The sequence below is a fragment of the Spermophilus citellus genome (assembly GCF_964194105.1).
Source record: "Spermophilus citellus genome assembly, chromosome: 15".
Lineage (NCBI taxonomy): Eukaryota > Metazoa > Chordata > Mammalia > Rodentia > Sciuridae > Spermophilus > Spermophilus citellus.
In genome coordinates, this window is record NC_138195.1 from 25694001 (window position 1) to 25720522 (window position 26522).

Genomic DNA, 26522 nt, shown 5'->3' on the forward strand with positions numbered 1-26522 from the left:
TCAGTTATTTAACCACTTAGAACATCCATTTCTTTATCCACAAAAAGGGACTTTTGAATGCTTCCACGATGGCATAACAAGCAAAGATATGTAAACTTCTTGGCACAGGGTACATTTCTAATGTTCTACATTGGCAGAAAAGAAAAAAAAAAAAAACTCTATAGGACCAAGGTAACATACAGCCTGACAGGCTACACCAAAAGAAAAGAGATAATGCATCAAAAGCTGGATGTCCACTGAAAGATATAGGACACAAAATAATGGTGACCTGACCTAGGTGATAAACACTGTTGAAGAGATAAAAATTGAAGGCTGTTTAAGCCAGAAAATGAAGTGGGCACTTATCACTGTAACCTGAAGGAGTCAAGGAGACAAGCAGGTTAAAGTAAATGACTACAGGAAACAAGTCAATCTGATGCAATCCCTGCCCAATCAGAAATGGCTTTCATGACGCTCAGGATAAGAGGAAAGCCAATAATGAAAGCCAGTTCAAGGGGCACACATTTGCTCCTAGGAAAGAAGGCAATGAGACCTAGGCTAGAAATTTCCTATCACTTTCATTTGGACAGAGTCAAAGGTTATCACTACCTTCTTCACTGTCCTTCAGACAACAGGAAGGACCCTGAAGGTGCTGAGAAAGAGCTACCCCAGCAGTGAAGAATGACATCCCAGTACACCATCAAGGGTAAAAAACAACAGACACTGGTGACTAAGCAGTCTCCATTCCCAGAGAACAGCTCACCTTGACTCAGTACAGTACAGTGGGCCACACCGAGTTCAGTCCACGCTCTCTATTACTACATACCTTGGACAGCTATTGTTTTGCATCTACCAAAAGGTTCCTTTAAAATTATTCTCATGTACGCTTCCTGAGGCAGGGTCTTGTCTTGTATATCATAAGTTTCTCAACCGGACACTTTTGTGCATCCCCAAGAACTCACTGGTGTGCCTAGAACAGAGGAACATTCAAGCTTAACAACTCCAAAGTGGAATCATAAAATTCATAAACTAAAAGAACCTTAGAATTCAGTATAGTTCACTGTAAATAAAAGCATTAAAGTATTCATTAGCTTGGAAACAAAAAATTCACAATGGGCCCTCTCCACCTCTCATCCTCCATTTTTCTTATTTTCAATTTTTAGCCTTTTATTTTTTATTGGCATAAAATATATACAACATAAAAGACAGCACTTCAAACTGAAAACAAAGGTAAACTACTGAGTTAACCTCTTCATAAACTGACTTATAAAAAGATGGTCATCTCTCTGAGGCCAAAATGTTACCCTCACAAATGATATCTTTTATATTCACGTGTATACAAAAGGCTGTGTGCAAAAACCAGGAAGCTGGCACCAAAGAACAAAGCCCATTGTTCATTTAGTCCCTCATTCATAATTTGTATTTACATGTGAAAGAATATGAAATGTAATTGTAACTAGGAAGTAGTGTTTTTATTTTGATCATGTCAGTAACACCTCTTTTTTACGCTGTGTTAATCTATATAAACGTGGATTTTTAATCCTTTCAGGTTCACAAAAGTGCTATATCATTGAGTATCTGAGGAAAAGACTGTCCCATTCTCCCCACTTAAATTTCAAGACACTAATAAGCTCCTCTGAAGTTATCTTGGTGGGGAGGGCATCATAGGGGGTCCCATGTAAAAAACTGAAACAAGTGATATCTTGAGCAAAGTAAGAGGTTTAATTCTAAAAAACAATTCTTAGAGCAAAAAGAAACCATTCTCCTCTCACCCCTTCTGCCTCACCCCCAGGGCTGAAGGCCAAACTCAGGGCCTTGCACGTGGTAGGCAAGCGCTCTCTCTGCCACTGAGCTAAAATCTCCAACCCCTAAACCGCTCTCTTGATAGTTCTTCAGAACCTCGTTATACTTGGCAATCTCCCACATTTAATCATTCTGAAAAAAATCAGGCTACACCTGCAAATAATTAAGTACAATCACAAAAAGCAGGTGCCACAACTAATATAAAACAAAACTAGGATACTCCTGCCATTAACTTAAAAGTATTCGATTAAATCTTCAAAGTAATATATAATGTATTTACATCACACAAATATCATGCTCTCCTGAGGACACCAAAATATAGTGTAAAAGCCCAAAGAAAAGCCAAGAGTTTTATCTCTTTAAAAAAAAAAAAAAAAAAAAAAAAAGGAGACAGATGTTGCCTGAAATTTGAAATCTTATCAAGTCTCATTTTGAATAAGAAAATAATATTGGAAAGTAAAAATGTCATTTGGGGATGCTTGTGGGTCACTTAACAAACTATCAAAAAGAAAGCAAAGAAATAGATTTTAAAAATTATTTTGAGAGGTTGAACCTAACAGAAGGAAATATGAGATAACTTTTTAAAAAGTCTCTAAAATATAATTTTCAAAAGCAATATAAATTTTGGGGTTATAGATAGCCAATAGAATAGGCCTGTTTATCTCTGCTTCTCTCTTAATCCCCATTATAATGATAGTAAAGAGAAAAAGACAGAATCCACAAAGACAAAAGGATAGGACAGACAACAGACATCAAAAGGACAGCAGACACCTCTGGAACAGCAGAGGTGACTACAGAGTCTGAAGAGCAAAGAAAAGCCAGCTAACTGCCCCTGAAAGGTCAAGGAAGGCAGCTTCCTATTCCTCAGAAGAAAAGAGTCGTAAGGGGACTGAAAAGAGCAGGCTGTCTATATAAAACACACACGTACCCTTCTATCATATTTTAAAATTAACTCAAAATAGCTTAAAGCTCTAGAATTAAGATCTGAAACAACTTTCTGAAGACTCACCATGAAAATAGCACAAACACACACACAAAAAAAGATCGGAAACAATAAAATTCATAGAAGAAAACCCAGGGAAAGCTTTATAAGACATGGCGCCATTGGATTTGGCAATGGATTTCTTGTACATAGCACCCAAAGTATAGGCAATAAAACAAAATAAACAATGGGACTACATAAAATGTGAAGATTTTCATACAACAAAGGGACCAATAAACAGTGAAGAGGCAACCTACTGAATGGGAAAAAATATCTTTTGTGTTGGTAAATCTTACAGGATGTTAAAAAAAAAAAAAGAACTCCTACAACTGAACAACAAAAATTCCAATAAACCTATTAAGAAATGGACAGAGGACTTGGAACAGACATTTCTCAAAACATGATGTACAATGGTCAACAAGCACATAAAAAGTTGCTTAGCATCACTAATCATGGGGAAACTGGAAATTAAAACCACAGTGAGATATTACTTCCCACCCATTCGAATGGAATACAGAAAACAGTGTTGGCAAGGATGTGGAGAAACTGGAATCCTTGTATACTCTTGGAGAAATGTAAAGTGGTATAGTCACCAGGGAAAACAACCAGGCAGTTCCTCAAAATATTAAAAATGAAACTGCTGATTCAGCAATTCCACTGCTGGTATTCATATGAAAGAATGGAAAGCACTGACTTGAAGACATATTTACACACCCATGTTCACTGCAGCACTGTTCAAGAACAGTGCACCATTTAGGTGGTAAATGGGCATTGACAAATGAATACATGAATAAAATATTATATATGCACACAATGGAAATAGTATTCAACTACAAAAAAAGAAGAAACTTCCATCATTTGCTATAACATGGATGAGCTTTGAAGTCATTATGCTAAGCAAAACAAGCCAGTCACAAAAAGACAAATACTGCCTTCATTCCACTTTTATAACTTAAAGAAACAAAAAGTAGATGATGATTGCCCAGAATAGAGGAAGGAGAGAAACAGTTGCCGTTTAGTGGGTAGGGAGCTTTAGTTTTACAAGATGAAAAAAAATTCTAGAGCTATTTTGCACAATAATGTGCATGTGGTTAACACTACTGCACTATACAAATTTTATATTGTGCTTTTTTACCACAATGAAGAAAAATTGGGGACATTTTCCTGGATTATCTGAATAGGTCCAGTGTCATCACAGGGTTCTTAGAAAGGATAGGTAGAAAATCAATTAGAAAAATGCAATGTGAGCTATATTTGGCCTACTATTGCTGACTTTAGTGATGGAAGAGGGTCATGGGACAAGGCAACTTCCAAAAGCTGGGAAAGTAAGAAACTGAGTTTTCTCCTGAGCCTCCAGAAAGGCAGGAGGATCTCCAAGTTCAAAGCCAGTTGCAGCAATTTAGCAAGGCCCTAAGCAACTTAGTGGGGCCTAGTTTCAAAATGAAAAATAACAAACAACTGGGGGTATGGCTCAGTGGTTAAGCACCCCTGGGTGAAGGGAGGGAGGGAAGGAGGAAGGAAGGGAGGGAGGAAGGGAGGGAGGGAGGGAGGAAGGGAGGGAGGAAGGAAAGGGAGGGGAGGGGAGGGGGGAGGAAGGGAGGGGAGAGGAGGAAGGGAGGGGGGAGGGAGGGGGAGGGGGAGGGGGGAGGGGAGGAAGGGAGGGAGGGGGAGGGGAGGGAGGGAGGGGGAGGGGAGGAAGGGAGGGAGGGGGAGGGGAGGAAGGGAGGGAGGGGGAGGGGAGGAAGGGGGAGGGGGAGGGGAGGAAGGGAGGGAGGGGGAGGAAGGGAGGGAGGGGGAGGGGAGGAAGGGAGGGGAGGGGGAGGGGAGGAAGGGAGGGGAGGGGGAGGGGAGGAAGGGAGGGAGGGGAGGGGGAGGGGAGGGAGGGGGGAGGGGAGGAAGGGAGGGGAGGGGGGAGGGGAGGAAGGGAGGGGAGGGAGGAAGGGAGGTGGGGAGGGGAGGGAGGAAGGGAGGGGGGAGGGGAGGGAGGAAGGGAGGGGGGAGGGGAGGGAGGAAGGGAGGGGGGGAGGGGGGAGGAAAAGAAAAAGAAAGGAATGCAGCCCATGCACACTTTCATTCCAGCCTAGAGACACCTGCGTGAGCCGAGCTTCCTGAATTACCAAACTGATATAACAAAGTTGTGCTGCTTTAAGCAAAAAGAAGAAGGAAAAGCAGTCAGAACCCAATATCCTCTCTCCCATCAGTTAGAGCCACATAAACCATCCTAATCCCGTAACAGATGGAAGTTTACTTTGGAGAAAAGGGCACAGAAAGACTTCAGATTCAGGGACTCCAGAAAAAGCTGAACAGGCATTTAGATCTAACCATTACAGGTGTGGATGGTGAGACTGTGGCTTTCCCTGCTTGGTTCCCCCAAATCCTCTCAGGCAGGCTTAACCCTTACAAAAAGGTAAATAGAGGAATGTTTTTTGGAGAAAGTAAAATATCCAAGGGGAAAAAAAAATGTCCAGATTCTGATGAATAGGAGTCACCCACTGATATAAACAAGTCCTGCCCAAGAACTACAGGGAAGCCCTCCAGGTAACAAAGTTTCCAGTCTATTTTCTATTGTCTCCTTAAATATGAACAGAAAACTCAATTCTCACCATTTATTTCAGAAAAAAATCTTTGACATGAAAGGCAGGGATCAAACAACCAGATAAAAAAAAGGGGACATACAGAAAAATGTGTAAAGAGCAGAGAAAACCAACAAAATAATACAATTCATATTCTCAAAGGAAAGGAGGAAACATGTAAACTATAAAACAAAAACTCTATTCTACTTTTAAAAAGGAAATATTCAGAGGCCCTCAAAAATTAAATTCAAAATTACAAGCATGCTAGCTGAAATTAAAAACTCAACAGATACCAAGAAAACCTCTCAGAAAGTAGAATAACACAGAGAGATGGAAAATAATAAAGAAAAAGACAAAAGAAAATTAAAGGATCAATCAATACATTAATCTAAAATTTAACAGAAATCAATAAATGGCAATTAAAACATGCTATGTTGTTTAGAAATAGGTAAGTGACTATCAGAAAATACTAAACTCTAACTCTAATAATGAAGATTCCAATGTCAAATATGTATATCAAAAAATTGAAAGAAAATTATTCTAGGGTAGGAAAGCATTAGTTACAATATTTTGTTTTGTAAAAAAAACACATGATTGTTTTATATACATATATAATTAATTAAATGGCAGAAATATATGCTTGACCATTTCAGTTTTATCCCCCACCTATTTCTCATATTTTCAAATTGGTCACAAACAACTGTTTGTTTAGATCTTCTCAATGTAAATATACAGAGAATATTAAACTATGCATAAAAGATACATAAAGAAGTCTAAAACTCCATTTACCTGAATCACGTTGTTACTTTTCTTCATCAGTCTTCCTTATGATCTAGGAGGAAATTAAGTATATTAAAGTTCATTCTTCATATAATGAACTGCTCATAAGAAAAAAAAACCCAGTCAAGATAATTATTATTCACTTCTTATTATCCATCCGTAGGGGGAAAATGTCCTTTCCCACTTCCCAGCTTACTTTTGGTTGTCATGAAATTCAAAGTAACCTGCAATTAGGCAAAACCAAGCAGAAGAGGAATGTAAATCCAACACCAATAAAACATCATACACCAAGTGCATCCAATAGGACAGTGTGAATTTTTAAATCATGTGCCTTCATAAATTAACCCTTCTCTATTTAGGCAAATAAGCACTAATATACTATAAGGAGAACAATAAACTAGGAAGCATATTATTCAAACTATAAGAATTACAACTCTGGGGGCTGGGGTTGTGGCTCGCCTAGCATGCATGAGGCACTGAGTTCGATCCTCAGCACCACATAAAAAAATAAAATAAAGATACTGTATCCACCTAAAATTAAAAAATAAATACTTAAATTAAAAAAAAAAAGAATTACAACTCTGGCCAAGAGCAGTGGCATATGCTTGTAATCCCAGCAGCTCTGGAGGCTGAAGGAAGAGGATTACAAGTTCAAGGCCAGGCTCAGCAACTTAGTGAGCCCTAAGCAATGTAGCAAACCCTGTCTCAAAAAATAAAAAGGGCTAGGGATGTAGCTGAGTGGTAAAGCGCATCTGGGTTCAATTCCAAATACCCAAAAAAGAACTACAACTCTGAAATAAAAAGGGGTAACAAAATGTTTACATTTTCATTTCTACAAAAATGCAATCAATAGCAAGCTAAGTGGAACAACTCAGACTGTGTCCATAGGTGTATGGTCGAAAAACTTATACACAGACTTCAATCCTTCAATCATACTAAAGGATTAAAACTGCTTCTTCATTTCATTTCATGAAAGACTTTCACATGTGAATTACAGTACTATATAAAAGGGGAAAGGTACCTTTTTAATAAACATTTTTATTAGACTACATTCAAAAAGAAAATCCAAAATTCTGCTAAAGTGAACTGTTGTGGTTTGGATGTGAGGTCTCCCCCAAAAGCTCACATGTGAGACAATGTAAGAAGGTTCAGAGGAGAAATCATTGGGTTGTGAGAGTCTTAACCTAATCAGTGAATTAACGTCTTGATAGGGATTAACTGGGTGGTAACTGAAGTCGCAGGGTGTGGTTGGAGGAAGTGGTTCTTTGGGGGTGTATATTTCTATCTGGCAAGAATCGACCTTTTTCCTCTGCTTACTGATCATCACATGGGCTGCTTCCCTCTGCCACACTTCCACCATGATGTTCTGCCTCACCCCAAGTAAGAGCCTGCTATCTGTGGACTGAGACCTCTGAAATCATGAGTCCTTAAATAAACTTTTCCTCCTCTACAATTGTTCTGGTTGGATCCTTTTAGTCACAGCAGCAAAAAAAAAAAAAAAAAAAAAAAAAAAAAAAAAAAACTGACTAAAATATGAACATACAATAGCCACTACTCTTCCAAAAGGTCAATATTGCCCTGACTTCAAACACCACACAGTAGTCTTGCCTGCTGTTGAGGTTATTAGGGATCATTATTATTCAGGGATCTATCTAGCAATCTAAGAATCTCTGTACCTGGATCAAAATAAAATGCTTTAGGGAGAGAAAAGTAGGATAGCTCCAAGGTGATATTATTTCAGAAAAATGCTCCCATGTCTAAGGAAGGTGTTTTGGCAGGTCAGTTGCTTGTTTGAGGTCAACGTGCAAGTTCTCCAGAGACTGCTTTTATGGGAGAAATAGAAGGAAAAGGGTCTTCCTGATGTCCAGAATGAATGTTCTGCTGTGCCCAAGACTTGATAAGGCAAGGATGGAGGGGAAAAAGGAAAGGGCCAGAAAGGGTTTGGCATTCTTTCTACAGATGCAAAAACAACTATCAAGTAGAGATAATAACCTATCTTGTATGTGTCAGAAGCTAGACCAAGATACTAATGTAGCAACCTGCTGGACCTTCCAATTCCTTTGAAAACCGTTTCACTCCCTGATGGGTGTGTGGGAGACCTTGCCTTTTGGTTTTATTTCCCCCATCAGGTTTCTCCCCACTGAAGTACATCACATAATCCTTTACCCCTCCCCCTCCTCTCCAAAGGGCGTCAAAGTCAAAAGTTTTCTCTCAACTAATCCCAAGGGACACAGTGTGTGTTCAATTGCCAATCAGCACCCGCCACATCGCCAAAGCAGCCCTTCTTAAACTGAAGCTTACAGACTCACACTGCTGCTCTCTTCCTCTCTTTTCTTCCCTTTCAGGCAGCCGCCCAATAAAATCTCTTGGTTGAATTTCCGTCTCAGGTGAGTCACTCACCTTTCAGTCCCCCAGTCTACAGGTAACAACAGTCTCAAAACAGCAGTACAAGGGCTGGGGTTGTGGCTCAAGTGGTAGAGTGTTCGCCTAGCACGTATGAGGCACTGGGTTTGATCCTCGGCACCACATAAAAATAAAATAAAGATATTGTGTCCACCTAACACTAAAAAATAATTTTTTAAAAAAAGCAGGACTGTGTATGAACTAAAAATGTCAGTAGGTGAGGCAAAGCTATTCCTCTTTCAAGATTTTATGCAGGGCTAGAGTCTACATAAACAGAAAGGGAAGTGTTCTCAGAAACAAAGCCACATGATTAGATACAGAACATGTTGTCTTGGTCTTGCCCATGAATCATTTAAAGAAAAAGAATCAGCTATGCAGGATCCAAAACTTCATCTGAATTCCAAAAACCAAATGGTTTTTGTCACCCATAGAGTAAGTCCAGTTATCTTTCTGTACCTCCAAGAAGGGTTTCCACAGGAACCCATACACTCCCAAGGTGTAATCTTCTGAAACATTAACTGGTTTTATTGCACTATACATTTTCCCTCTGCAACAGGAGACACCAAAAGAACATGATGGCCCTCAGAGACAGTCACAATTGCAGAGAGGCAAATTTCCACCAACATGCCAAACCCACAGGGCTATTTAATTTCCATCATAAGTACTTTCAAAAAGCAGGGCCAAAATGGGAACGCAATTCAAAAAGGGAACTTTCCATTCTGCTACTTGACAGAGAGAGAGAGAGAGAGAGAGAGAGAGACAGAGAGAGAGAGAGAGAGACAGAGAGAGAGAGAGAGAGTAAAATAAGACAAATGTATCATATTTTAAGACAACAGGACACATCAAAGACATTTAGCTGTCAATAAGGTCTTCCTGTATCCTCACTGGTAAATACAAAATAGTATCTCAGTGACAACAATTATGATTGTCAGAAGTCATCAAATGCCTCTACATGTAGTCCTACAAGAACACTGGGGGAGGGAGTGAAAAGGTGAAACCCCAACTCAATCAGACACACACACACTAGGCTCAAACATGATATAACATGTCTAAGATCAAAAACCAAGGTTGCACATTGAGAAGGTGGGACAGGAGTTCCAAATCAAGTCTGACAAACTCCTTCAGGGTACAGTGTTGTGCAAGTAAGTCAGTTCTGACTTAATGATGAATGTACTGGAATATTCTCCTCAATTTCAAAGCATTTAGTGGTCCTTTCACTATTTTCTAGTTCCAAATTGTTTTTTGCGATCATCACAAGTAAAGGATATTGACATCCCTTCCTTCTGTGAAATGGAAGAAGTATCTTCTTAGCAAGTGGCTTGAGGACAGGGAACAAAAATAGGCCTTATAGATTAGATAACTGCTAAAGCAGCTGAGAGCACTCTGGTGATCTTCCTTATATGGGATCTAGCACAGGGAATGCATAGTGAAAGCTGCTGCGGGCTTGCTTTTCAATGGATACATTTCGTGAAGATAAAAGAAGTGTTTTCAAGGTCTGTATGAATGAGCAAGTTAACTATGCATACCATGCATAATAGAGCTTCTGGGGAAAAAACATCCTAAATTAGAAGGCCATAGCTCTAAAGTTTCAATCAGGACTGAGTAAAAAGTGAGGTGAAAATCTTTGTAGACATAAATGCAATGACATTCAGAAGAATACTGATGGAGGGACAGGGCACAATCTGGTGCCCTTCTCCTAATCTGAAAAAATCTGGTGTAGCAATATTTAAACTTCTATATGTTTATTACTGGTGACTTGCTTTCAAGAAAAACACACTGGAATAGAAGTTTGCAAGGGTAAAAATGAATGGGCTTAAGCACCAAGGCTGAGGAGAGAAAAGATTAAAGTTCCCAACATTCTATAAAGCACTGGCAAATTCCCATTTTACAAGTTTGCATCTGGAGGACCAGCCCTTTCTATGCTGATTCCGTCCTCTTAAATGATGGAGGGCAAAAGTTTCATCTTAGAGGTCAACATGACTGACTGATGGATTGACTGATTGATTGAGACTGATTGATTGGCGGTGGCTGCCCAGAAGCAACACTGAAAGTGCTCAAATCAGCTGCCATTGTGTTGCCACTGTGTGCCATGGATGTGTGACGTGGGAATCGCAGCAGGCATGCTTCATTTTTGACAGCCATGTCCCACCCTAGTTATTATAGTTCAGTTACTTCTTCTCAGGGGAAGATGGCATGTAATTAGACATGAATAATACCGAGAGACCAGTAACAGCACAAGATCAATTTAATAATATTTTTCCATTAAAATTGTACTTTACTGGAATAATAAAACACACTGAAAACCTTCTTGTTCTTACTTATAAACAGAGTGTTATGCAAATTAGAGCCTGGCTCAAAAGAATATACAATCTAAGGTACAAAGCTGGTGTTTTCTTCTTTTATACAAAGCTTGCATTTTCTTCCTTTAATGTCTAACTCTCAATAAAGACAGTTTCATTGATTCCCTCCCTTCCTTTCCTCTGCTTGGAGAAGAACATTGACTATCTCGCTAGTGTCACTGGAAAGCCTTGGGCATGGTCTCAGCTTTGGGGACTGAGTCACCCAGGAGGCTTCCTCTTGCTGGCAGCTGGTTCCAACTCTCCTCACAAGGGAGAATGACTTTCCATTACCCTCAAGGAAAGCCTAAATCTGTCCATCACTCTGCTGCATTCTTACTTTTTCCAGATTAAAAGAATAATACAAGGAAAAAGTTGAATGTCTTCTCCCAGCCCTTCCTCAAGCAACTTAAGAGCCAATCAGGATTCTGTTAGGTGACTCACAGAGCTCTTTTCTCTGAGGGGCTTGGCCAAAACATAAAACAAAATACAAAACATAAAAGCTCATCTATTAACTACCCTGGGAGCTTATCAAGTTCTCAGCTTGCCTCTGAAGCAGCTTTTCCTTTTCCTTTTCCTCAGTAAGGGTATTTGAGTAGAGGAGTTTTGGACAGGCTGCCCAACAGGAAAGGACAGATTTTACAAATTGCCATCTACTAAATGTGGGGGATGAATGAGAGAATCTGGGAGAATTAATTCCAGAGAAAGATGCCACACACTTAAGGAGGTAGTTACTCTAAATACTGTCAACTATGCTCCAGGAAATGGGAAATTTAAATTTATGGGAACAAAGTAGAACTGGTAAAAGGGTGGAAATAAATCCAGTTTTGAGTGTGACCTCAAAGCAAACAATGGGTCCTCTCTCTTCCCACCCAAAGTGACCAAGTGCTGAGGAAAGATAAGGGACTTTATGCCCTCATTCCACCAACATTTATTGGGCATCAAGGTAGAAGTGCAGCTTTCCTGAAGGAACTCAAGGTTTAGCACAGAAAAAAGCAGCACACCCAGTATTCACATTTCCATTCGCTGTGATAAATAACAACATCAACTAACACATCCCCTCCATGTTAGGGGACAGACACAATCTCTACATATTTTGTGCATCTCATTTGAACCCATCACACGAGCCTGTGAGACTGCCAAATACCTTTCCCAGTTGGTTCACTGGTGAAAACTGAAGCATATGGGACACAGAACAGAATACTTAAAACAAAAAGTGTTTTTTAAATTTAAACTAATTTCCAAATTACACCTTCCCCTCCAGAGACAAATCTCAAACCCTATTTTACCTTTCACAAGCTGCCCCACAAGCGACTGAGGTTCCTAGAACTTTTACCGAGAAATTTACAAGTTGAAGAAGTAGTTTTCAAACATTACAGGCCTTGCTAATGAGGGCCACTTGGGCAATGCCCTGCCTCCAATTTAATGACAGCATTTGGGGCTGTTTTTAAATCCCTACCATAGTTGTGCCAAAATGATCTTCCTCATGTTATCAACCATAGCTTCTTAAGGGCAAAAGCACCCAGTAAAAACATATGCATTTGTCCATTACCAGTTATATCAAATCAAGATTCTCAGTTAACCACAAAACCATCTTTACTTGCCACATTCAGTTATTCTTTTCAACACTTCATTACTACCCATCTCAAGAGACAAATTGCGTTACTAGATGTTTGCTCCTACAGTTCCCTGTAATGTCCTCCCACGATTTGTCCCCACACTGTTAATCCATGCCCATCACCTGGCCTACAGCAAGCCATAGAAATATGTTTGCAATAATGGAGAAATTGTCCACACAATCTTTTCTGACATAATAAAACTTCATTCTCAAAATATTACATGTGCACCAATAAACTTTGGATCGGTAATTAAGTAATTAGTTTCATATTACATTTGAAAATGTACCGTCCATTTTACAGTATTTGTTTGTTTGTTTTAATAAGGGATTGAACTCAGGGGCGCTTAACCACTGAGCCAATCTCCAGCCCTTTTGTTTTATATTTTATTTTGAGACAGGGTCTTGCCAATTTGCTTAGGAACTCACTAAATTACTGAGGCTGGCTTTGAACTGGTGATTCTCCTGCCTCGGCCTCTCAAGCCTTTGGGATTACAGGCATGTGCCACCATGCCCAGCCCATTTTATAATCTTATTCCTCTACCAAAAATAATTTTTTAACCTAAGAACGATTAATCACCATTAATTTTTTTAAAAATAATTCTCTACACTGTGTTTAATCTACCATAATCTAAGAAGCCTCACAAGCACAAGTCATGTCACATCCCAAACATACCGCATATAGTGCAGTGATTTAATAACTTGAAAGCTAAGTGCCTTGCCTTTTGAGTCTGGATTATTTTTAAATATGGAGAAGAATAGGTATTTACTGGAAATTAACGGAACTCAATGAACAATGAGAACTTTGCAATTTCAAATACTTGTACAACACTTTGAAGTAACCTTATAACTTCAAAAGAAAATTCAAAATAAGTCACCATAATAAACTTTGAAAGTCACAAAAACTGCCTTTTGTATTTCTAAAAGAGGCAAAATTTAGCAAGCAAATAGTAAGATGGACCCATAAGAAATTCCAAGTATAGCCCAATATAAAAACAAACTAAAATACAAAATCTGAGGGCTGGGGAAGTAGTTCAGAGGTAGAACCCATGTTTAGCATGTACAAGGTCCTGAGTTCAATTCCTAGCACTGGCAAAAAATAAGGGGCTATGGGGTGTGCATAAACATAATTCCAAGGTAGATTAATGAAAATGTTTTTTAAGCAAGAATCAACTAACTTATTCAAACTGGATTTGTACCAGACACACATTTCAGGTATCTCTTCAACTACTCCCTTTTCTGGGGATTCTGCCACAACCTCCAGTCAAGTTATCTTTTAACTGCCATTTCTGTGTCACTTGACACAAACACACACACACACACACACACACACACACACTCTTGATTGGATGTGAAGGAAAGTCCAACCCAAAGAAAGTTATTGAAACTGGCCAGGAACCTATGGCTAAAATGATAGACTCAGCCAATCTAATTATTTGCCTCAAGAATGGAAATCAAGAAACTCTAAAGGAAGTCACCAGTCAGATGTCTCTGCCACAGACAGCAGGATCTAGAATTGGAGCCCAGTGGGTTCCTAACCTGGGAGTTTTTGGACATCCTTACCTCCTACCTTTTCTCAAGTGAAACTCAGCTGACTTGTAACAATAACAATAACAACCACCACCGAAGTTTATGACAGTAACCTACGTTAAATTTTTATAGAAAGACATGTTTACTTAGTTAAGAAATAATTACCTTCTTTTAGACAAACGGGAGGAAATCGCTTATTTCACTTAGTAAGACATCAGAGGCATAGCTTTTAAAGAAATGCATTTATCACTTTTCAATTTCTTTCCTCAGGGTTCTCACTGATAGTAAGAAGTCAATTTTTGAGAAGGTCTCTAAATTCTCATCTCTGGTTTATAATCCCAGTATAGACAGCATCTGATGTATCAATTCCTTCACAAAGTAAATGACAGTTTGAGGGGCAGTACTGGAAAATATTTGCTACTATTTGGGCTGTCATATGACAAGAAACAATATTTCATCCTATTAAATATTAAATTCATAATTAAAACTAACAAATTTTCCCACTAAAAATTTTTTGGTGTGGGGGGAGGTGTGCATGTGTGGTACTGGGTATTAAACCAGTAGCACTATCCCACTGAGCTTTATCCCCAACCCCCTTTTTTTTCATTCTGAGACAGCATGTTGCTATGTCACCCAGTCTATCCTGTAACTTGGGATCAAGCTACTCAAGTTGCTGGGATTTTTACAATGGGCATTGCACATAAATATTCTTAAATAAATCAGTTCCCAGGCTGTCTCATTTCAGTTATATGTACACAGAATATTAGAATTTCTCATACTGTTTTATTTCTACATTTTTTTCATTAAAAATACATACTTATACTGAATGCCCTGCCTCTCCCTTAGTTTAAAGAAACTAAACAGCAGAGAGTGTTATTCAATTAGTCATTAGAGGAAATATTTAGAGGAGAAGAAATAGTGCCTACAACCTTAACTATAATATTTTCAGTACTCCACTTTGGGGGTGAAGGCCATGGTAGCAATACAAGACACCAGAACTCCAAATACCTATCTGGAATATTCTTGATATTTTTAACATAAATAAAAAGAGCATTTATGCCAGAGTCTAAAACTGTAACCATTCAGTTAATGAAATTGCTCAAGAAATAGTTTTTAAAGAATACCAGGAAAAACTGTCCGGGACTTGGAAATGAGCAAGAGACTCCAAAGTGTCCTTTCAGTGGTGTGCTAGACATTATCTGGAGAGGCCTGTGGGGATTATCTGAGTCACTAAGACTCTGCACCTCTGACTGACTCTGTCACTGACAGAAGTTCAAAGCAATTGTCCCCAGCACTGGAAATAAACTTTTCCAGTAGAGATGCCTGGAATAAAAGATAACCCCAAACACTACATTTTATTATTCTCTGGACTTCAATTAATTTTGTTATCTACTGATAATTTCAGGGTTCTTGGATTTTCTTTGCCCAGTTCCTCAAATTCTCCTTTAATTTCCTCCAGACCTTTAAACTTCTCAAAATAAGGGCTTATGATTTTCTACTCAGACCTTGATAAGATTTCTTTGAATGGAAATAGTACAAAAATTAAAAAGAAATAGATTTCTCTTTACAGAAACAAATAGTAGGAGGTTAATTATATCATTAATTTTTTTCTAAATAAGAAAACCCATCAACTAAAAATTCAACAGAGGAGTTTCTTGATATAAGTAAACATAATGCATGAAATACATTTACACAACGGATTTACACAGTGGAAATCACAAATATTCTTGCAAGTAACAATCCCCTACTGAGACTTGAAAGGGATCTATTTGTGTAATTTAGAAAAAGTGTGATTTGAAACACAACTTTTCAAAGTTACAAAAAATTCATCCCAACAGAAGCAATGTCAACCTTCATGAATATGTAAAACTGACCCTGTTGCAACCACATAGTTAGTTTGGAGAAGTGAAGGTTTCACAAACTACTAGAACTGGCTGGGAGTCACCTTGGTCATCCTTCCCCCTCTTCAATTGCCATTCTCTCCTCCCTGCCCATCCCTTTCTAGATGTCAGTCGTATCCCATTGAAACCCCTCCTTTGGCTGCAATTACCTTTTTTTCTTTGTCCAAAAATGTCTCAAAACCTTGAATATGCTAATGGCTACTACGAATCTCCAACAACTCACAAGCTCTTATTTCTCAGAACTTAAGCAAATTAATGTCCTAAAGAAACTGATGCACTTAACTAGGCTCTTGGGTTCCCTCCACTGCATGTATTTCTCAGCTAAAAAATAAGTGTCCATATAGGTCAGCCAGGGACCAAAAAAAGGCTTCATCTGACTCTCTGAATCTGCACAAGAATCATTCTTACATTCACTCACTGCCATGATGAACTAAATCCATATGGTTAAAGAAGCAGCAGTCAAGGTTTACAAAGCATTGTGCCCCTCAGGAGGCCCGGGTTAAGACAGAAATCCTCAAGTGGTTCAGTTATTTAACAATATATTGGACTTATATAAGTGGGAAAAAAAAAGTAACTTTCTGGCCTGGATATTTTATTTTCTCTTTTGGTAAGCGAAAATCTTTCTAGAACATATTATATATACATTCCCCGCCTTACTTCACCCCTGTTTGCAAAACTAAAAGTTCTTGGAACAATATTTAGAAATAAAAACAATCCTGGGAAAAAAATTACTAATAACCTTATCCTTGGTAAGAAGCACCTACCATTTTGAATAATTTCTTTCTAGTCTTTGAGACTAGCACCAGAAATGGCTCTTTGATTCCCTAATGTGTATCTTAAAGAACTGTACCCAACACATATTGTTAAATAAATGCTTGATTACATTCTGTATAATTTCTATTTATTTGCTTGCATACTTTGCTATATTCTATATACTAATCTTCTATATCCTTCAGGACTATATTTACTGTTTTATATTTTCCATGTCACAACATTTGAACATATTTCTAGGGTATAAAACTATTAGCTATTATTCTACATTTCGGGGTGAGGAGTACTGGGGATTGAACTCAGGGGCACTTGACCACTGAGCCACATCCCCAGTCCTGTTTTGTACTCAAAGACAGGGTCTCACTGAGTTGTTTTATGCTGAAGCTGACTTTGAACTCTCGATCCTCCTGTCTCAAACCCCCCCAGCCACTGGGATTACAGGCGTGCGCCACTGTGCCCAGCCCTATTCTACATTTTTGTCACTGTCTTTATCTCCCTCCCCCCCCTTCTTTTTTTTAGTGGGGGGAAGATGGCCGATTTACTGTTTTGTGGAGTGATTTTTCTGAAAAATTCTGGGAAACATATTTGGGTTTTACTAAATTAAGTGCACATATGTATAAAATTTCACAAGTTATTTGTACTAATGGTGTATCCTAAAAGTTTTTCCATCTCCTTAAATATATTTTGCCATACATTCTGATTTTTTAAACAAGAACCCCTGAACTCAATTTACATATGGTCTTCATGAATCAAGATTATCATTAAAATTATCAATTACTCAGTGATGGAGTACTTGCCTGGGATGCACAAGGCCCTGGGTTCGTTCAATACCTAATATCACACATACAAAAAAAGTTTTTATGATTACAAATTACTGTAATGGACTACAGTTATGAGTAAAGATGATATATACAGAAATCAGAATGAACAACTCCAGGAGATATCCTAAATCTATTATTTGCTTTATTTAAGAAACTCTCAACATCAGGACCTTAAATCAGTGGTCTCTCCCTCATGAACTTAAAAGAGAGATAAAATAACACTTGATCTAGATGTTTACAAAGTGAGTTAACTATTCAAACAATTTTCCCCAAGTTACATTCCCATCCCCTACACAAGAATAAAAAAAGACAATTATTTTGAATTAGGTGGTTTCAAAACATCTCTGATTTTTGATCACTTCTGAAAATGTATTACAGTTTTAGTGAACTAGTCTTTCCCACTGTCAGTAAAAAACACATATCCCGCCAACACCCCCAAATCTGTATTTGGGGGCTTGGAGGTGGTTTACTCCAAAGCCTGCAAAATGCTCTCCTATTGTTCATCACAAGACATTTCTTCATTGGTCACAGTTTCCCTATACTGCGGTTTAACTGATTCACTACGACCCAATTTCATGCCCCACCAACTCCATGAGATTAAAGATCCTTCTAGAAAGATTATAATTGTTTGGTGACCTTCCCTCAATAATGATTCAATTTCTTCATTAATCTCTTCCAAAATACATTTCATATTTGATAGGCACACTATTAAACAAGCAGGACTGATGTTGTGAGGAAGAGGGCATTTTACCAGAACTAGCCAATAACCCTGAAAGTGGACAAAGAGTGTTCTAGTTACCTAAGTGGATGTAAGAAAGTCATCTTTTATAATTATCTTTCACTGACAATCAGAAAGGGTATGAAAACCGACAACACCAGAAACAACAGGCAAAAATCTACATCCATTCATCCACAGAACTTGTAAGTCTATCTTCCACACAGCAAAAACGTTCAACAAATTCTCTAGAACAAGTGGGTGCTCTTATAAATAATAACATTTTTTCATTCACCAAAAATTCTTTCTTCTATGGGAACCTTCAGAATTTGGATATATAAGATTATTCAATATATTTTCATCTACTAAATTCTGGGGAAGCCTGCTTCCCAAATACATGCTAAGGTACCAGTGACAAGTCTTATGTAGGCAATCAGGTTTGTCAGTATGATAGAACTGTTTAAGGAAAAGACCATGTTTGAAATACCTTTTCCAAAATAGCCACAAACAGGTTCTGAAGTTTCATGGTGTGCTGTTTCAACTCAATTACATCAATCCTCCAAACTTCTCCCTCTGAAAGGCCAAAATCACTCATCAGAAAACAAATATGGTACTAGGCCCAATGGTGCACACCTATCAATCCCAGTGATTCAGAAGGCTGAGTGAGGCAGAGGATAGCCAAGTTGGAGATCAACCTGGGCAACTTAGAAAGATCCTTTCTCAGGGGGTGGGGTTGCAGCTCAGTGGTAGAGCACTTGCCTAGTATGTGTGAGGCACTGGGTTCAATTCTCAGCACCACATATAAATAAATTAATTAAATGAAAGTCCATCAACAACTAAAAAAATAAAAAAGAAGAAGAAGAAGAAGGAAAGATCCTGTCTCAAAATTGTTTAAGCAGGGAACCTTTTTAATAAAGGTAGGTCAGTGGTACAGTGCCCCTGGGTTAGATACCCAGTACTGCAAAAGAGAGAGTGAGGAAGAGAGGGGGAGAGAGAAGGAAAGAAACAAACAAACACATTAAACTGAAGTCAACCAGTAATTAAAAAAAAAAAAAAAAAGGCCCCAATCTTGAGTTCAGGGATGTGGGCTGAATCCAGTCAGTTAACAATCTGCCTTCTACTTTGAGAATGTCTTTGTTCTCTCAGGGACTTGAAGACAGAACAAAGGAGTTGGTTAAATCTGTAAATCAGGGAATCCGGTGAGATGCTATCTCTCATCTCTGATTCTGGATTAAAATGATTTACAATGATTCCACTTATTCTAAGTATTTCAAATTATGATCAAGAGTTGAGTTTGATTACTGTTGATTTAAAAATTGCTATGGGAGGCAATATAGTGTAATGTTAAGAAATAAGCTTTGAAATGACGAAATGTAAATATGACACCTCGTAAAAGACATTCAAACTAAGAGAGGGCATTTCTAGGTGGTACAATCATTGAGCTCCCTACTGACATTTAGAGGGTAAAGTCCAGGGAAGTTAAATATCCTCAAATGTGTGGGACAGGCCCACCCATGGGTCTGCCTCAAGTAACACCTGTGAGGAATCTAGGCTTCAAACCACAAGGTTTTTAATTTGCTGTGAAACCTATCATTTAATTCTGAGCCTTGAGTTCCTGAAAGGTAAAATGGGAATAAAATTACTGACCTCAAAGAATTCTTGTGGAGACTAAGGTACAAGGACATGGTTTGGGCTTTGGAGCAAGTCCTGGTTCGACTTCCTAATAACTGTGGGCCCTTATGTACTCTGTTTAACCTCTCCAGCTTCCTCATCCAGGAAGAACTCAGGCAAGCTGCAGCAATTTGATAAACAGTGGCTCAATACAATTTAGATGATGTTAATATTGGTGTAGGCCTAATTATTAATGAGTGATTCCACTCCATGGCCTCTCCAGACTGAGTTATGAAACCCAGGCATGCATTTTCAAAAGCCTAGTAACTACACCCATATCAGATCACCTTGACAAAAATAATTAGTTAAAAGAAGTAGGTTTCATTTATTAGTGATATTAATTGACATTTTAACAAACTGTCTTTCAAGATAATCTGAAAACTGATGTTAAAAAAAATATTAATAGCAATATACATAGAGGTTTCCAGATGTTTCCCACACGTGTTTCCTACATTGTGTTTTCCATAATGGATCAATAGTCCAGAGGATTAAATGGCAAAAAAGCCCAGGTTCCAAACTCCAGGTGATATGCTGGAATATCTAAGCTGGAAACAACAACAAAATCCAGTACCAGTTTTTCAAATACCCTCACACCCTCCCACTAAGATAAACTTTGGAAAGACAGTCAAAACTAGCAAACATTTGCATAAATCTATTGAAACTAGTAATAAGTTTAAGACCTCAATAGCAGATTGGTAAACATGCATAAAGCTGAAACAAAAATGTCTCATGAACTGATGACCCACTGTGCAGGTGAAAAATAGAGCAATGTGCACACGCCTGTAACCCCAGGGGCTCAAGAGGCTGAGACAGGAAGATCAGGTGATCAAAGCCAGCTTCAGCAACAGCGAGGCGCTAAGCAACTCAGTGAGACCCTGTCTCTAAATAAAATACAAAATAGGGTGGGGCTGGGGCTCAGTGATTGAGTGCTCCTGAGTTCAATCCCCAGTACCCGCCATTAGATTTCCATGAGCTGATATAGAATTATCTCCAAGAAGAATTATGAAAGAATTACACACAAAAAAATAGATAGATAGATAAAAAGAAATAATAGAGCAATGCAATCCTTTACCCACAATCAGCTGCAGGTCCTCCGAAGCTCAGAACTTTCCACTAACAGACAGTTCTCAAGAATTACAAAGCTCCTCATCCAGCAAAGTGAATGGTCCCCATGCTCACTGTGGTTAGCTAGTAGATCTTAGATTGTAATGGGGTATTCAGGGGTCAGAATCAAGACTGTGAAGTCTCTGTGAGGGGGTGACTTATTAATGATTAAATTGTACTGCCCTGAAATAAAATTGGGTTAAAATACCTTGATTTTGTGGGAAAATGTTTCAATAGAATGTGATATATTTAATCAGCACGTTTTCACAAATGCAAGAGGAATGGAAGATGACTGGTGGTTCACACAGTATATGTTTAAAATCTAGTTTTAAAAAGCCCAAGAGTAAACCTCTCTAAATGTATGTCTACCTAGACATAGAAGTTATTCTGCAGATATGTGGAGGCAGATGGAAAATAAGGCACATAAATATATTCCCCTCACTGTTGTTTATAAAAGCTTTAAGGTCCAAATAGGGACCCGTTAAATAAATTCTGGTCTTTCCATAGATTGAAATTATATAGCTATTAAGACAATTAGATTTCCATGGGCTGAAGTAGAATTATTTCCAAGAAGAATTATGAAAGTAAAAGAGCAAAATTTAGAACAGTATGCATTTTACACACAGAAGATACTTGGATCTGCACAGAACATTCATGGAAAAATACAAATCAGAAAATTGAAGCTTTCATGCTGGGCCTGGTGGCACATGCCTGTAATCTCAAGCAGCTCTAAAGGCTTAGGTAGGAGGATTGCAAGTTCAAAACCAGCCTAAGCAAGTTACCAATGCCATAAGCAATTTAGTGAGACCCTGTCTCAAAATAAAACATGAAAACAAGAGCTGGAGATATGGCTCAGTGGTTAAGCACCCCTGGGTTCAATCCCCAGTGAAGGGGGGAGGGGAACAGAAAGAAAGAAAAAAAGAAAATTGAAACTTTCTCTAGAAAGAAGGAAGAATTGGGGCAAAAAGGAAGATTTTCACTTTCCTTATACTTCTATGTTGCTTTGCCAACTTTTTAAAGTTATATGTATATATTTCATTTTTTAAATTTAGAAACAAGAAGCAATTTCTCTTTAATAAAAGAGCCAGTGTTCCTTACCTATCAGTTTTCCTTTATTTTGATCCCAACGTATGAAACGACAAGAGGACCAAGGCAGGAAGATGTTGCAGCTGCGTACTCCTCTACAGAACTGCCAACCACCTTTCCTAACTGTGAGTGCATCAGGCAAATGTTTGGCAGCAGCCTGCAGGAAACAGGCCCACAACTCATCCAAAAAGTCCATTTTTGTACTCTGGCATAAACGATTCTTTAATGGCTCTAAATGTCTTGTTGTCTTTATTGTCAAACTGGCCGTAGTGCCAAGCACATTCACTGCACATGATATAAAAAGCACTCTGCTGGTTTCGGGCTGTTCTTTATGCCTCAGCCAAATGCCTGAGGAATTGCCTAAACCTGTTCACATCAGTAAATATCCACACACAGCTATTCTAAACAGAGTCACATGATGTACTCTATCACCACCCCATCCCATGCCACCACACCCCACCAGCACCCACCCAGAAAAGCAATGACACACACAGCACTTGTAAATGCCCCCAAATGACCCATTCCTCAACAAAACTTAGGCCAGCACAGATAGATGATAATGTGCAGTGGCTGTCATATATCCCAAGTAGGGATAGCCAGCCAGGCATAGCTGCCACGTGCCCCCCATCCCCATTTAAAGAGCATTTTTCAACCTTCCTACACCATATTCCAGGAGATAATATGATATTGGGAGAATAAAAACCGTTCCTACTTACCAGCACCTAGTCCCGGACCATTCCAGATCCATTCAGCATGAGCTATGCAAACTTAGACAAACTGTTTAGCCTGATCCTGGAGGTCCCCATTTACAAAATGGCACCAGGAACGCCACTCAACTACAGCTCATAGAGCTACAGTGAGGATAAGGCACATAAAGCTGTTGGTATGCAGGTAGCCCTCCACAGGCAGGTCAACTAGAATAGTTGCCATCATTATCAGGCAAACACCTGGGATGGTCTCCTCTTTTGTCTTCCAAATTCCACTCTAGCTCCCACCCATTAGTAAAAGTGACCTTAAAGGGGCAATAAGGAGAAATGACTCTAGTTCCCTCTCCACCTCACACGGAAAAGTTACAAATCCCCACTATCATTAGAACTAAGTCCAGAGTCCTCCAAGCAGACCTCTCCAAGTCTCTCTTTAATCATCATCATTAGAAGAACTCTGGATCTGCTCCTGACTCCCCCCAAAATGAGGGCAGTCTCTGCCACATGCTCACAGTGCTCCTCTGCTGAACTTCCAGCACTTACAAACAGCAAGCTCTGAAAAAGGATCCTTCCACACTGGATGTGTGGGCTTCATCACCACCACACTGCTGGTACCTCATCCAGTAACAACTCAAACAGCTGTGGACTAACTCGGGTCCATCTTCACAAGTACCACACCAACGAACCATAGCAGTGGTAAAGCTGGGAGACAGGACAACGGGCTCCCGGGCTATCACATTGAGTATTCCCCTGTGGAAAGGAATGGACCCCGTGAGCTTCTATAAGGTAGGTTAAGAGCCAAGTGGGCACTGGCTAGATTCCACATCCTACAGCTGACCCACACAGACCAGATGATACACCCACCTACCCTAACACTGCACATACCTGAAGCACAGGACTCCTGGTTACAGGTTTCACTCTGGAAATATCCACTTAACCTATCTGCATGTGAGCCCCAAGTTATTTCTGGTTTTGCTTTTCCTCTCAGGCTGCTAAAAACACTCAGAGTGAAAGTATGCTGATATCACCCTCCAGAGAATTCAGTTCCTAAGAAAAGTGCACTTGTTTTGAATTGGACATGATCAAGAAAATTCAGACTTGGAGCAAGTTGAGGATTAGCAAAATCAAACCCAAGGTCTGGATCTCTTCCCACCCCTTGCTTCTCCAACCAACCTGTGAGGGTGTTGGAATATCTTCATTTGTGAAATATGTCACAGGAGGGAATTTTTCAGGAGGAAAAGCTCACAGCCAATCAATTCAAGTTTTTCCTCCTTTTTAAATGTATTTTTTAATGGCAACGTACACATAACATGGTTAAGATGATAGATTTTATTAAGTATATTATTCTGGGCATTAAGAACATTCACATTGCTGTGCAGCCATCACCACCAGTTGTCTCCAGAACTTTTTCATCATCCCATCTGAAATTCTGTACCCATTAAACAATAGCACCTCATTCCCCCTTCTCCCAGCCCCTGGAAACTATCATGACTAGCCTATGTACCTCCTGTAGGTATTTGTCCTTTTGTAACAGGCTTATTTTACTTAGCATAATGTCTTCAAGTTCACCTGTGTTGTAACATGTGTCAAATTTTTCTTCCTTTTTAAGGCTGCATAATATTCCATTGTGTGTCTATAGCATATTTTATGTAGCCATTCATTTGTCAATTTTTTTTTGAATTTTTTTTTATTGGTTGTTCACAACATTACAAAGCTCTTGACATATCATACTTCATACATTAGATTGAAGTGGGTTATGAACCCCCAATTTTACCCCAAATGCAGATTGCAGAATCACGTCGGTTACACATCCACAATTATACATAATGCCCTATTAGTAATTGTTGTATTTAATATTTATTTTTTAGTTCTCGGCGGACACAACATCTTTGTTGGTATGTGGTGCTGAGGATCGAACCCGGGCCGCACGCATGCCAGGCGAGTGCGCTACCGCTTGAGCCACATCCCCAGCCCCTTCATTTGTCAATTAACTTGGGGGTTGCTTCCACCTCTTAGCTATTATGAATAATGCTGGTATGAATACAGATGTGCAAATATCTCTCTTTAAGACCCTGCTTTCAATTCTTTGGAGGTTAATATACCCAGAAGTGACATTGTGGGATTAATTCTACTTTTAATTTTTTTGAGGAACTGTCACACTGTTTTCCATAACAGCTATAGCATTTTACAGACCCACCAACTGCATATAGGGTTCCAATTTCTCCACTTCCCCATTAACTCTTGTGATTTTCTGGTTTTACAATAATAGCCGTCCTAATGCCAATTCTCTATTTTTTTTTAAACCTTAAAACTGGTTAATTGAATTAAGCTTTCATATCTATGCACCTGGATAAGAATGTCAGAAAACCTGATTTTCATAAACCTCAGTTTCTTTACTTGTGAAATGAGACTTTAAATACCTAGATCTTAAAGGTTGGGAGAATTATATTTCAAAATGGTAGAAAGCACTGAGCAGGGTGCCCAGCACCAAAAAAGCACTAAAAGAATGACAGAAGATGAGAGGAGGAGGAAGTTTCATCATTACTGACAACCACTAAAGTTTAAGTCATAGCAAACCTAATATATAGTACTTAAACCAATCCATCTCCACCCCACCACCACCGAGTAGGCAGGATGTCAGCAAATAAGCAGTGGTAGCAAAGCACAAAACTACACCTTTTTTCACAGTCTGAAAAAGTGGTAACAAGAGCTTGTCACATATTTTAAATTATCCTAAAACTAGCTGTAGAGCAAAAGGGTAGAGGCCATTTGTGAGACACAATTGTTTTTCCCTCTTCTCTTGGTTAACTAATTTAAAAGTTAGGGCCGAATGGAGAGCTTTTAAACATATGGCTTGGGCTAAATTCATATAGTCTATTAAAAAAATAACTTGATCTGTTGAAAACCATCTACATGTCTTTTACTTTATCTGTTTCTCACTTAAATTCACAGTATTTGCGGGAAAGTCTAACAATCATGTGTCTCAAACTCTCCAAATAACTTCTATTAGTTCTGTGTCTAGAAATTTACTAATAAATTATAAGAAAATATAAAATATTTTGGAAGCCAAAGCAATTATAAAAGAAGATGTATAAACACTTCACATTTTAAACAAATTAAATAAACAGAAATAGATTTTAAAATAAAAGTCAAATCAAAAGGACGCTAATTCATTATCAAAACACTTCAAGCCTCTTGGCATGTATGTCCGGGTCCTCTCCTGCCATCAGACATTTTTCTAAACATTTTACATTTATTAACACTTTTAATCTACATAAGGCTTCTGGTTTGGGTTCCATTAATATTATAATGCATTTTAAACTACCCTTTAAAATTCTGACACATTATTTATATACTCCACTGAGAAACAGTCAAGTAAAATAACACTTGATTAGCTCAGGTTTCTAATCTTCATCTTTCCACCTCACCTATAGAAGTACTTCCAGCCAAACAAAGAAATGGTTCAAAAATCGGGATACCCTGATAATGACGTTAGTTCAGGTTTATTAGTTTGGGTTTAATCAGGAAACTCTTTTTTTCTTCAGTAAATGTTCTTTGAAAATGCTTCAAAATTACTTTCCAATTTCTATAAAATTAAGGTATATGGGTATGTAATTCTAAAGCTTCCTCTAGTGGTTCAAGATTTAATGAGGCATCTCAGCTGGTTTTTCAAAGAATTGTTTAGCCAGTCCCAGGAAGGCTCAGAGTCACTTCATGAGTGTCCATCATCACTGAATCTCCTTGATTA

The 26522-nt window shown here is 38.7% G+C and overlaps 1 protein-coding gene across 11 annotated transcripts in view; it reads right to left on the minus strand.

The window, feature by feature from the left end:
- Positions 1-26522, minus strand: part of SGMS1 (sphingomyelin synthase 1) — a 299689-nt gene that overhangs the window by 130870 nt on the left and 142297 nt on the right. For 9 of the 11 annotated variants that reach the window (XM_081268407.1, XM_081268409.1, XM_081268404.1 and 6 more), the window contains 2 exons: positions 6127-6169; positions 806-949 (listed from right to left, as the gene is read on the minus strand). The gene's annotated coding sequence lies outside the window, so the exon portion shown is untranslated. The remainder of the gene's footprint in view (positions 1-805; positions 950-6126; positions 6170-26522) is intronic. The other 2 variants (XM_081268406.1, XM_081268405.1) reach the window with 1 other exon arrangement.